Source organism: Aedes aegypti, chromosome 3 (genome assembly GCF_002204515.2).
Source record: "Aedes aegypti strain LVP_AGWG chromosome 3, AaegL5.0 Primary Assembly, whole genome shotgun sequence".
NCBI classification, from domain to species: domain Eukaryota; kingdom Metazoa; phylum Arthropoda; class Insecta; order Diptera; family Culicidae; genus Aedes; species Aedes aegypti.
Window position 1 is genome coordinate 221,958,389 of NC_035109.1, and position 12,532 is coordinate 221,970,920.

A 12,532-nucleotide genomic window follows, 5' to 3' on the forward strand; every position below is an offset into this window, starting at 1 on the left:
TTATGATGAAACACTTACTTAAATTTGTTTTTAAAACAAACATATTTCAATTGGTAAAAAGTCTGTTACTTACCAACTGGCAACACCGTCATCTCTTGCAAACATAAGCAGTGTCAGTGCATAACAATCCAACAAAATAACATAAAACATCCGTTATTCTTCATGTCCATTTGACATTTTTGATAATAAGGCAGATTTTTACTTGCAATATTAATCTTAAATGGTCCATTGTTGTTTTATAGTTTTCTTGAAGAGCGAATTATTATCGTTATGAAATGAACTATAATGTTCAAACTATGTGAAACCATATACAAGGGCTATAAGCAGAAAGATATTTTTGTGAAAAAAGCCAGGGGCCACTGACGAAAAATCGCAAATTCAATACAAAGTTATGTATCCTTTCCTTATCTCGTTGGCGATTTCATTCACGGAGCTAGCCCATTTAACGCTCCATATCCATGTACCTGTTTCAACACAGCTGTTACTGGTGTTGTTGCCCTGCGATCGCTCCCCATTGGCCGTCTAACTGCTCGAAAGTTATTAGCACATAACTCCTTCAATTTGCGCCATTATCGGAAGGAACGGGGTCCGAACGATAACTCTACATCACTACCACCACCCAAGAACCGGTTTCGTTCCACGGCGACCACTGACCAGACCACGACAAGGTTGAACCCCCTCTCTCACGTAGATAACTCCATCTGTTCGGCTTGTTCAACCGGCTCTTAGATGTAGTATAGATAGATAGGTAGGACGTTGTTGCAGAAAAGAAACGCTACCACGGTTAAAAATAAACAAAACACACGTTTATGGTTTGAGTCACCGTCCTACATCATCATCGTCGTTTTAGGTTGTCGTTGAAAGGAAGGTGAATGTTGATGTTGTTGTGATATGACAAACGACAGACCTCAGCAGAATCTTGAATCGACCGTGATTTGAGTTCGCCTCGTTCACCAACATAACATAACACAGTACCTAAGCATCATGCAAATCGACTAAGATTGCAGCGCCCGGCGACGAAAGTCTGCACCGAATGCCAAAATAAGCAGACACAACTGCGACGGGGAATGAATCACTCAAGAGCGACAACGCACGGCTCAGACGACGGAAGACTTTTTGTAATTGTTGCATTTCGAAAGATTAGTAATGCACCCAGGACCGGTTTAAGAAATGACTGCCTTCCGAGCGAAACATTAGACATGAGCATTCTTTGTTCTTCTGTTCGTTTGGTTGCGAGCGATGTTGAATGTTGGAATAAATTAAGATTAACTGAAGTTGCTGATATATGTTCAGAAAAACGACAACCATCAGTAGTGGAGAAGAAAACAGAATGAATATTGAAAAACAAATCTAAACGCCATGACGCATCCACTGTCATTATCAGTGTGATGCAATATGCGTAGAGCGAAAAAAATCATATTCATTGAAATGCGGATATTGCACGCTGGTTTTCACATTGAAATTCTAAACCATCATCGTCGCATGATATGTTATATGCTGCATCGACCGTTCTCCTCAACGCAACGTTGTCGTAACACTCCGTTTCGTGATATGCATCTGTCATAAAAGGGGCGACACTTGCGCGCTTGAAATGTGCCCTGGTGGATAAAGCAAGGGGATACATATTGCTCTCCACCGAGTGTGCTAACGGTGTGTGGCTGGGTAATGTTCCTCGTATTCCCAGTGCAACGCCGTAAGTACCTAAGAAACGTTCACTTGGTCATATGATGTGAACTGCAAAAAAAAAAACTGCACAAACACAGTGACTACCGTTTGCACTGAAAGTTTGCAGTAGAACCAACGAGGAAGCAAAGGCAATCTTCAAATGTGTAGTGATATACGGAAAACATTGTCGATCAGTAGATAGATGTGGTGCTAGTCGTTCATAAGTAGTATGAGCATTTACTGTATATCACTGTCAAGAACCTTGAATTCTTGTTTTTAACATTGTTTTCGCAATGGGGCATAAAACGGGATTGTTATCACAATAATTATCTAAATTTGGAAGTGATATTGCCTTATGGTAAACCAAGTGTTATATTCTATATCAATTTTGCCTTCTATGTTTGCCACCAGAAAAGTTCTAATTCTTCTTCTTCGTCTTCTTCTGCATGGCGTCACGTCTTATACAGCCATCTTCGGATCCTTTTATTAGTATCATTCCAAAGATTCATTTCTTATATCTAGGTGTTATGTGTTAGAAAGCACTATCATCCTAATTTGGTAAAACAATTATAAGCATTTATTAACTTTTTGTTAACAACATATTACATATCATTTGGCGTAGCAGTTCAGAATTTTTACAAGTGAATTGATTTTATTTTTATTTTATTTTATTTATGAAGCCATATGGTGCCTGTTGACCACGATATTTGCAAGGATATAAAAGTTGAGTTAACACAACTGCAAGACTATTTTCAATCCAAAGAGTCACTATATTAGCATGTTGTTTTGGTGTAGTTATTCATGGTTAAAACTGTACTGAATTGACGTTTCTAAAACATGTCAAACCAAATCAATCGGTTGATAAATGTCAAAGTTATTCAATGTTCACAAACCGACATAAAAAATGGCGCACCCTGTATGCTATCGAAAGGTGACTGATGCATTAAACATTAAAAGTATTTGGAACTGAAAATTTTTCAGGCACATTTACCGAATTACTTATACCCCGTTCTATCATCTACTAGCATATAAACTGCCCTTCTACACTTACTTGTCTCAAGTTCTATGTAAACATTATGAACCGCAGACAAATATGCGTAGAACGGCAGTCAACCATTATACAAAATGAAAAACACAGTTTCAACAGAGTGAAGGCTTTCTTGAGCTTCAGCTACCACACTTCTTTCGTGCTGCCTTTTCTTTCTGCGGTGGATTCGTTTTTCTTCGTCTCTCGCTGCCCTGTACCGCTCTCTGTTCTGTCGGGTATCGGCCACAAGCATACGGCTTCTGCCGACATTCTTCATATCTGTCACTCTCTGGCACTCCTCATCGAACAAGTCGTTTCGTCTTCGTCGTTGACCAGTGCCAATCACTTCCCGCGCCGTGGTTGTCACAGCTTCGTGGATAGGGTCCCACAGGCTGTCGACGTCTCCAGCAACGTTGTTTCTTCCCAACTGCTCGTCTAGTTGCTGGCGGTACTGTTCAGCTACCCCATCAGTCGACAAGCGTAGCGTTCTATTTTTTGTGGAACTCGTGATGGATAACCGCGCCCAAATTTCAGCTTCAACGATATAACGATCCGAGTCGATATTAGGACCTCGGAAGGTCCTGACATCCATGACATCTGAGAAATGTCACCCATCAGCCAGCACGTGGTCTACTTGGGCATCGCTACTTGGGTGTCGCCAGGTGTGTTTGCGGATATTCTTTCGTGCGAAGTAGGTACTGCTGATTGCCATTCGTCTATTAGCAGCGAAGGTTACTAGCCGCAGACCATTATCATTGGTAACGGAATGAAGGCTTTCCGTTCCAATTACGGCTCGGAAGAAGTCTTCTGTCCCGATCTGCGCATTTGCGTCGTCGATGACTATCTTGACATCCTGTTTGTAGGCCTCACCTAGGCTCTTATAGAACTCATCCTTCATGTCTTTGGGCTTATCGTTCGTTGACGCATGTATGCTGATCAGGCTGTAGTTGAAGAACTTGCCCTCCATTCTCAACACACAGATTCGGGTTCATTCAAAGCTCTCACGTTCCAAGATCCAACTTTCCAATTCATTGTTGTCCTTTATTCGTTGCCGAGTCTATTACCGTAAAATCAATCCGGTTGCTCTTCTTTTGCCCTTCTTGGTTGGTGAAGAGTCCTTATTAGGGTTGCGCTACCTACATCGTGCTAGAGGGGCTGCCTCCTCGGTGCTGACATGATACATCATTGCCCGTTTGTTGAAGAAGGTTCTCAGACATTGTTCACATCATTCGTAATAGTTGACACGCTTGTTTATACTATTAGAGATTAGAATGATAAGTATAAGCATTTCAAAATTCTCGATTTTGGCAACATCCCCATTTTGGCAACAATTTTTTTTGCGCATGCTACTGCTCTACTTCCTGCCTTAGTCGTGTATCGTCTTTTGATTCAATCCCAGTGGGAAAGAAAATGGTGTGCAGCCAAGCATTGATTATAAACTGGTGAAATCGTTTTATAAGCATAACACATTTTAATAGTAGCAACGTTGCGTTATACAATTTTCTAACAAAGTATGGATGGTTCGTCACTAAAAGTGTCGACATAAACCCTTATTCCTGTTTTTTAATAACTTCCATTTACAAATACCTTTTTTTTACGTCATTTTTAAAAATAACCTTTGAATAGTTCGCAACAATGCAAAACTAGTTTTAAGTAAGAGCCGTATTTTTCCTCCTTATCCATGGATTCCATCACCGACCAATGGTGGTTCCCAGATTTTTTTCCTCTCTTATTATTCAACATCCTTCCCGTGACGACTATGGAGATGCAGAGGTATTCTTGGTTTCTAGAAGCAACAATCATCACATCCTAACATTCCTTCCCCATCGCAACTGACTTTAAAGACTTGGTCGGCGTCTTTATTGATGAATAATATGAAAGCTGCTAAAATGTGCACTTGGAGAGTAAGCGAAAAGTCTCATCCCTTATTCATTTGGATCGGCGGATTCTTACCAGTTACGAACTTGTTGCAATTTTCATTAAATTCTTTTGCCATTGCTGTTTCAAATTTTGTAATCATCGCTAATTTAATCTCTTTTTTCTAATTCCAGGTAAACAATACCCGTTTTCTTGGCTAGCCATGTAAGTCATAACCGACCTAATAAATGATAAATCAATCCTCTTCAATCCGAATTACGAAATGACGAAATGAAAAACAACACCGTTGTTGGCATCCACTGTGGCTATATCCTATTCCGGGTAAATTTATGATTCATTTCTACTCGTTCAATCTGACGTAAATTGTGCACCTTTCTGCAGTCCGTGGCCGTAAATCAGCTGCATCATCGAGCTTTTAAGAAGTGATAGCAACAAGCACCTCACGTCACCCCTGGTCAACGATTTGGGCGGAACTGCCACTTGTTGTGTGCTGTTTACTACAACCCCAGAGTCAGTACCTTTTATGAACATGTGTCCGCGCAGTACTGTGGCGGGTGTTCCTACTGGGAACATTACTGTGACTGACCGTTGAAGGTACCGTAGAACGGGGTATCTTTGATAGTGTGGGAACCATAACTTCTGTTTATCATTCGTTTTAACAAATCTGAAGGCTATACAACTACGAGACATAGAAAAAGCATTCGACAGTGTGTGGCATGAAGGTTTGGTGGTAAAAATAAAAAAACTTTAATTTTACAACATACATTTTAAGAATAACCCAAAGTTATCTGTCAAATCGTACACTTAAGGTGAAGATAAAACGAAGCCAAACTTCAAATTTTTCAAAAGCACAAAGCTGGAGAACCGAAATCCCGTTCAAGCTGAAAACTTAATCGATTGGTTACCACCAGCAAGTAACCAATCGATTAAGTTTTCAGCTTAAACGGATGTTTGGTTCTCAAGATTTGTTCTCTTGAAAATTGGAGGTTTGGCTTCGATTCATCTTCACCTTCAGGTTAACTATCAAAACCTCAAGTCTGCAAGGTAAGAGCTGGTATTCCTCAAAGCAGCATTTTGGGATCAATATTGTACAATATTTTTACATCCAACTTACCTGAGTTACTTCAGGTATGTTAAAAACCTTTGTTTGTGGATGACGAATACCGCGGATGACACAGGCTTCTCCGCCAAAGGACGAAGCCTGCGTGTCATCTGCAGTAGATTGCAAAAAAGTTTGGGTAATTTTACTTCATACTCGCAAAAATGGAAGATTTCTCCTAATTCTTCTAAAACTCAATTATAATATTCCCATATAAATCAAAAGCTCTTTATTCCGACCTTTAAGTAGGCATGTTGTCACGATGAAATAAAAATCGAGTTTTGATTGTATGAAATAAATTATGGATCCACTGAAAATGAGTCCTTATTTAATCTTTAAACTGCAATCGATAACTAAGATATCAGTACTTGAATCAAAAATATAAATGAAAATCTTTATGACAGAAAGCAAAAAGGATCAATTTTTCTTTCAAAAAAACTGTCAAACTTACCCCGTTGTACGGTACCTTTACATGAAGCAACATTTCTCGGCGTGAACTTTAGATAAATATTTCGTCGTCATTACGGCATCGCCGCACAACTGTCAATAGTCCATATTTAGAGAGTTCAGGCGAAAAGGCTCGCCTCTCCTGCTGTTGTGTTGTGGCAATGCAATAATCATGATTTAATCATCTTCATTAAGCGACGTGTATTGTGTATTGGACATGGTGAAATGCGGTCGCTGTAAAAGGTAAAATGCCTTCTTGTACTTGTCCAGAAGATGTTCGCGGAACAAAGCCAAACGGGATGGAGCGCGGTGTCGTATTGGGAGTTACGTAAATATGAGCACACGAGATAAGTATCTGAGTGCGGATTTCATTTGTCTTTGGCAGCGGGTTAAGAGGTTTTCAATATTGTTGATGTACCTACAGCTTGTACAATTGATGTTAACAATGTTGGACGCTGGTGATGTAATGGAATGAATGAGCTGACAATTTACCGTTACGATCAGGGATTATGAAGGACCTGGACATTAAATTTTCATTGTTAACTCGCGAATAAGAATGTCATTTTTAGACCGTGACCAGGGATTGAATTCTGTGAAAATTGAGAGAATCTTTCACGTATCGCTCTCTGTATTTATCATAATATGCAGCACATTATGATAGACTGTTTATCGCATACTGTTACAACTTTGATCAGATTTGGGGGATAGTAGTGCATGATAAAACCCCTCTAAACATGCTCCAAACCTGGGGGACACTATTGCTATTGGAAGTTCGTGGATTGTTTATCAGGCCAGTAAAGAAAAACACCTACCCCCAACGGTAAACAAGCGAGAAAAAATGATTTTATCATCGCTCCCTCTTTGGGGCTCTTGTTCACTGCTTCCATTTATCAGACTTGTTACAGTTTGCGATACATTGACGATCGTGAACTGCAACAGATGGGATGTTTTTCTTTGCTTGCTTTGCACGTGCTTCATACTCAAATGAGAGCGAATTCTGCAATGTTCTTTACCGCATTACGGTTGAATAGACGTTTCTCTTTAAAATACCTATCTAGTTCAATTCAAAACAAAAGTTTTAAATGTCACGTACTTCATGAAAATTTGAACCCTGTAGCTATTTGGATGGGTGGTAAGTCATTTGGCATAAAGTCGTTTGGAATAATAGTCGTTTGGCATAAGGAGTCTGAAACCAAGAATTTGTTAAGACGATATTCATTTTTACGTTTCTATTGAATGATTCTGATGGCATCATGCTTGTTTTGGAGTCAATTGATACAAAATGAGACTTTATTCAACAAAGTTTGTTGAACAAACATATGCTCTTGAATAAGCTAAAGCTTATTAGGAAGGTTATTGTCAATAGTATTTTTTATTTATGAGTGAATATAAAATACGATAGATGTTGTAGGCCAGTGTACTTTAAATGCCATTCCAAAAGGTAATAAACTCTCCCTTACTCGATATTCCGTATCTTGATATCGAGTTAGAGAAGCTATAGTTGGCTACCTCGATGCATGGTGCCTTGAATCGCATTTACACTGGTTTTGTGTTTCAAAACTCGATTATCTCTTCAATATCGAGTAATAGAAAGTTTATTGTATTTATTTTTAAAGGTCCGTGGAAAGCATGAAATCTTTTCCGCAAAAGTACTCTGCAATATTTTTGTTGTTGATTCAGACGACCCGGGATGCAACACACTTTGTACAATAGTCATAAGCACTTTATTTTACTCAAACATTAAGATTAGGATTAATGAAATAGTGTTGGCACAGAAGTAAATAAATGATGTAGCATCATTCGGTATGTGTGTTAGCTGCGTGTTGCTCCGTTTATCGATACTCTATGTCATTTTAGGTTGCATGTGATGGAATCGCTTTTCATTTGGTGTGTTATTTTGGGTAGTGTAGATGTATAAGGTATTTGTACACAAATGAGTTTTGTTGTGATTGAACAAGGATTTAAGGTATAAACTTTTAAGTATTTTGAAGGCTTAAACTCTGAGACGAAACTTTAATGGATTATAAACCCTCTTTTTCCCATGGTAGCACCAGTGATCCACAAATTTTCGACGGACGGTAGTTAAATCGTGTTGGTACAATTAGCTCAATAACTCAATTTCAAAGAACAATTTGGAGAAAACTACTTTTAACCAAGTTTGGATTTCGATGTTCTAGCTTTTCATATAAAATAATTTTGAAGATAATAATGCTAAGAGCTTCAAATTGGTAAAAAAAATGTGAAGACTTCAATGAACATTATATCTTATAACTTGAAAATTCACCTTGAAGTCGCTTGCACTACCTCTAAATCTTAATATTTATGGCTCAAACCTTGAGGATCCTCTATTTATGTGATATGTATCCAGAAGAACAGACAAATTTATGGTTTCGAGAACATTCGAAAAATAAGCCACGCTTCAATATAGAGTAGGCCCATAAAAATCGTAAATCATTGTAAATCATCGTAAACCATCAGTACACCTGTATCATGCCGTTATTTCCGCTCACTAGTGTAAAAATTGTTTTTTTCGTGTCAAAAACCAACATTTTTCGCACGGATATATTCTAGCAATATCAACAACTTTCGAATGAAGTCGTCTGACATTATTTTCATTAAATAAAAAAAAATCTTTATGTTGAAAACACAAGACCTCGTGAGCGGTTATTGAATCACTAGATATTTTTGTGTGTTCCAATTACCGCCCATGCAGAAAATTATACAAAATTTTAAAGAAATTACGATTTTGGTATACAGCCTTCTTTATTGCAGTAGTAGCTATAATTTGACCATAAAAAATATCAGGATAAATAACGAAATTCGAAATAATGCATTTTTAGTAAGTTCATCACGAAATCTGGTTACCATGAGCGGAAACAGGAATGCTTAGGATGTAGTAACAAATGCAATTACATATTTTATATGAATGTTTTCAAATTCTTTTCATTTTGCCGTGATTATCTATACATTGTGACATAAAAATAGTATTGATCGGCACAATAGTTATTTTATGATAAACATTTGAACACATAACTTCCCTTGAATGAGCGGAATCTGGTACTCTGATGGTACCATGTTCTGTGGTAGTTTTGAAATAGAAAACGAATCATAAATTTTAGCTATGATTTATTGAGTCAGGTTAGAATCTGTTTTTCATTTTTGATTTGGTTTTTATCTGTCCATTTCTCCTTTCGAGAGTGGATTTGGATACCTTATACATTTATCGTCTAGTCATCGAATTCAATAACTTTGTGATAGAAGGTTTTAAAACGTTTACGATGAAATACCTCACAGGCCTAGTCTCGAATATCGCACTTATCGAATAAAAGAATGTGTTTGTATCTGAATCGCTGGAGACATAAACAAATTTTAGCTCAAACTGTATATTCTGAAGTACCATGATATATGTTTCATTTAAGTGTGATAACCGGCTATGTTTTGCTGTAAATCTATGAGCCTGTGCTAATTAGACCTATTGCGCATTTGTTTAATTGTATTATCGCCACTAGTATATTTCCGAATGAATGGAAAAAATCCAAAATAATACCATTCAAGAAAAAGGCTAATCTAAATTCTATACAAAATCTTCGTCCAATAAGTATATTGTCAGCGTTATCCAAAGTTTTTGAACGAATCATCAAAGATCAAGTCTGTCTTTTTATCAATCGGGAGAATTTGATGATTTCACACCAATCTGGCTATCGCGCCAAACATAGCACAAAAACTGCAATGCTGAAACTCTTAGATGACATAGGTTTTGTCATAGATAATGGACGACCAGTCGTTTTATTGCTTCTTGACTTTTCGGAAGCCTTTGACACCATTTCACACCGAATTCTTTGTCGCAAGCTAACGGAAAATTTTGGTTTTTCCAGCCACGAAATGAATCTCATAAAATCGTATTTAGTTGGACAAACTCAAACTGTTTTGAATGACGGGGTTTTCTCTAGTTATCTCCCTATTTCTTCCGGTGTACCCCAAGGCTCAATTCTGGGACCTATTCTCTTTTCTATATACATTAATGACCTTCCAAATGTTTTAAAATATAGCCAAATTGTTGCGATGATTCTTCGTCAAAAATATCAAGAAAAATCAACGAAGATCTTACAAACATTGCTGAGTGGTCGATAAGGAATAAATTATTGTTGAATGCGAATAATACTTGTGCTATTTTTCTAAGCAATTCTCGATCTAAACCAATTTTGAAAATAAACAACACTGAAATTGAATTTGTAGATCAGGCAATCTGTTTGGGAATTACGATTCATTCCAGTTTTAAATTTGATAATTTCATATTTGGTCAATGTGGTAAAGTTTCTGCTAGTTTACGAGTTGTCCGTGCGGTTTCTTTTTTTTTAATGTTGATATAAAGCTCAAGCTCTTCAAAAGTTTAATTCTTCCACATTTCATAGCCTGTGATTTTATTCTTTCGACATCTTCAATGTACGCTGAATCTAGATTACGAATAGCTCTTAATGCTTGCGTTAGGGTAGTATTCGGCCTTGATAAATATTCTAGTGTCTCCCATCTTCAGCATTACTTGTTAGGATGTCCATTCGACAAATTTGCTTCATTAAGATGCTGCTTATTTTTGTTTAAACTTGCGACACATAAAACTCCAGGTTATATATACGAAAAACTAAAGCCTTTGAAAAATGCTATTTCGAGACACAACACATCCTCTTATGGCAATTCCTTTTTCGTGAGAGGCATCTCCTATTGGAATTCATTACCTAATGATATAACCCTTGAGAGTTCTTTATTTGAGTTTAAGAGGAAATGTACGGAGTACTTTAATAGTTAGCTTGAAGTTATTTTTAAGATTGTATAAATTATTGAAATGTTTGAATTTATATTTTGAATTAGTAATGGTAAAACGACACACCTTCCTACGCATTCCAAACATTATGTAACAATTCAAAAAGACGCTAAGTCTTATGCCACGAATTATTAGTGAAATAAATAAAATAAAATAAATCTAAGTCGTCTTTAACCACAGCAACAAACGAACTTCTGTATTTACGTTTTATTGAACTTTGAAAAATAATTAAAGCATATTGGACGTAATTGCTTCCAAAACCATGACCCCAGTAAAATATTTTATAGTGACTATGAAAAACAAGTTCTTCAAGACCTCCGCCATCCGCTGAGACTGAAAAAACTTATATTATTAATAACACTGCGGAACACGTTTTTGTCTCAAGCAGCAAAATACCACTATTTACTCAATTAGGGGTTGCTGAATCCATTGCCGTTTTCAAAAATATCATAGCACGTCTAGTTTTTGAGATATTGACTGTTAAAAATGCTAAATTTGACGATTTCAGCCAACTTGCATACAAGTTTTCCAACTTGTATGGCAATTTATTTGCTTAATTTGTCACAAAATTCAAACTTCATGTGTTAATCACTACTTATCAACAAAGTTCATAATTCTTCCCCTGTTAAAATGTTATTTTTTGGTGGTTCTGAAAAGTATTGTCTTATGCCATATAAGAGAAACGAAGAATTTTATATGGAAACTGCAAGCATGTTGAAAAAGTCGATATAAGATGAATATAATGGAAAAATTTACTATCAAATTACATCGAAATCGAAAGTTCAAATCCTATTTTGCATGATTGGTGGATTGAATCACAAAAAAGTTTGATTAATTATACCTTAAATTTCATGTAAACATCAATAAAACCTGTGTTTTATAAAACTTTGGCATTTCTGAGAACAGCATTAAATTCAGCGACCCAAAATCTACTAGAGACACATAATTTGATCCTTGAGACACGCAAAAATGTCATTTTTGTTGTGCTGTGTAATTAGATCCGATATTTAGTTTATCACAATAGTATGCGACAATCAAAGGCGTTTTCTTACCTTAGAGAAAATATTAGAACTAGGTTATTAAAAAATATCACATAAATTGTCCTACATGGTGAAATCGGTTGTATCCCGTTAGGCCGAAAGGGTTGTTGGACTGAAAATCCATCCACCAAAAATGGCCAATGATGAATGAACCTAGATGCCCACTATAACCGCTGTGAAATATAACTAGGAAGAACAGCCTTTGATTTAAAGAAGGAAAAAACACTGATGAATGTGTTAGCCATTTGCAATAGTGGTAAATGATCGAATGTTATTTCGGCCTAATGACCCTTTCGGCCTAACGGCATTTGGCAAAATGGCCTTCGGCCTAACGACCTGCACCCGGTGAAATCATGGTAGCATGTACAGTCAGTGTTACCGGCAACACTGTTGACCGCGAAACGTCAGATGGAACAACAACCCGTGGAAGCATTATTCAGCCATTCTTTAGTTAAAGTTACTGTATTATTGAACAAGTGAATTAACCAGTGGATTTCAACTGATTCTATTGTAACTGATCGATAAAAGTGAATTAGAACAGTGCTAATTTGTATATA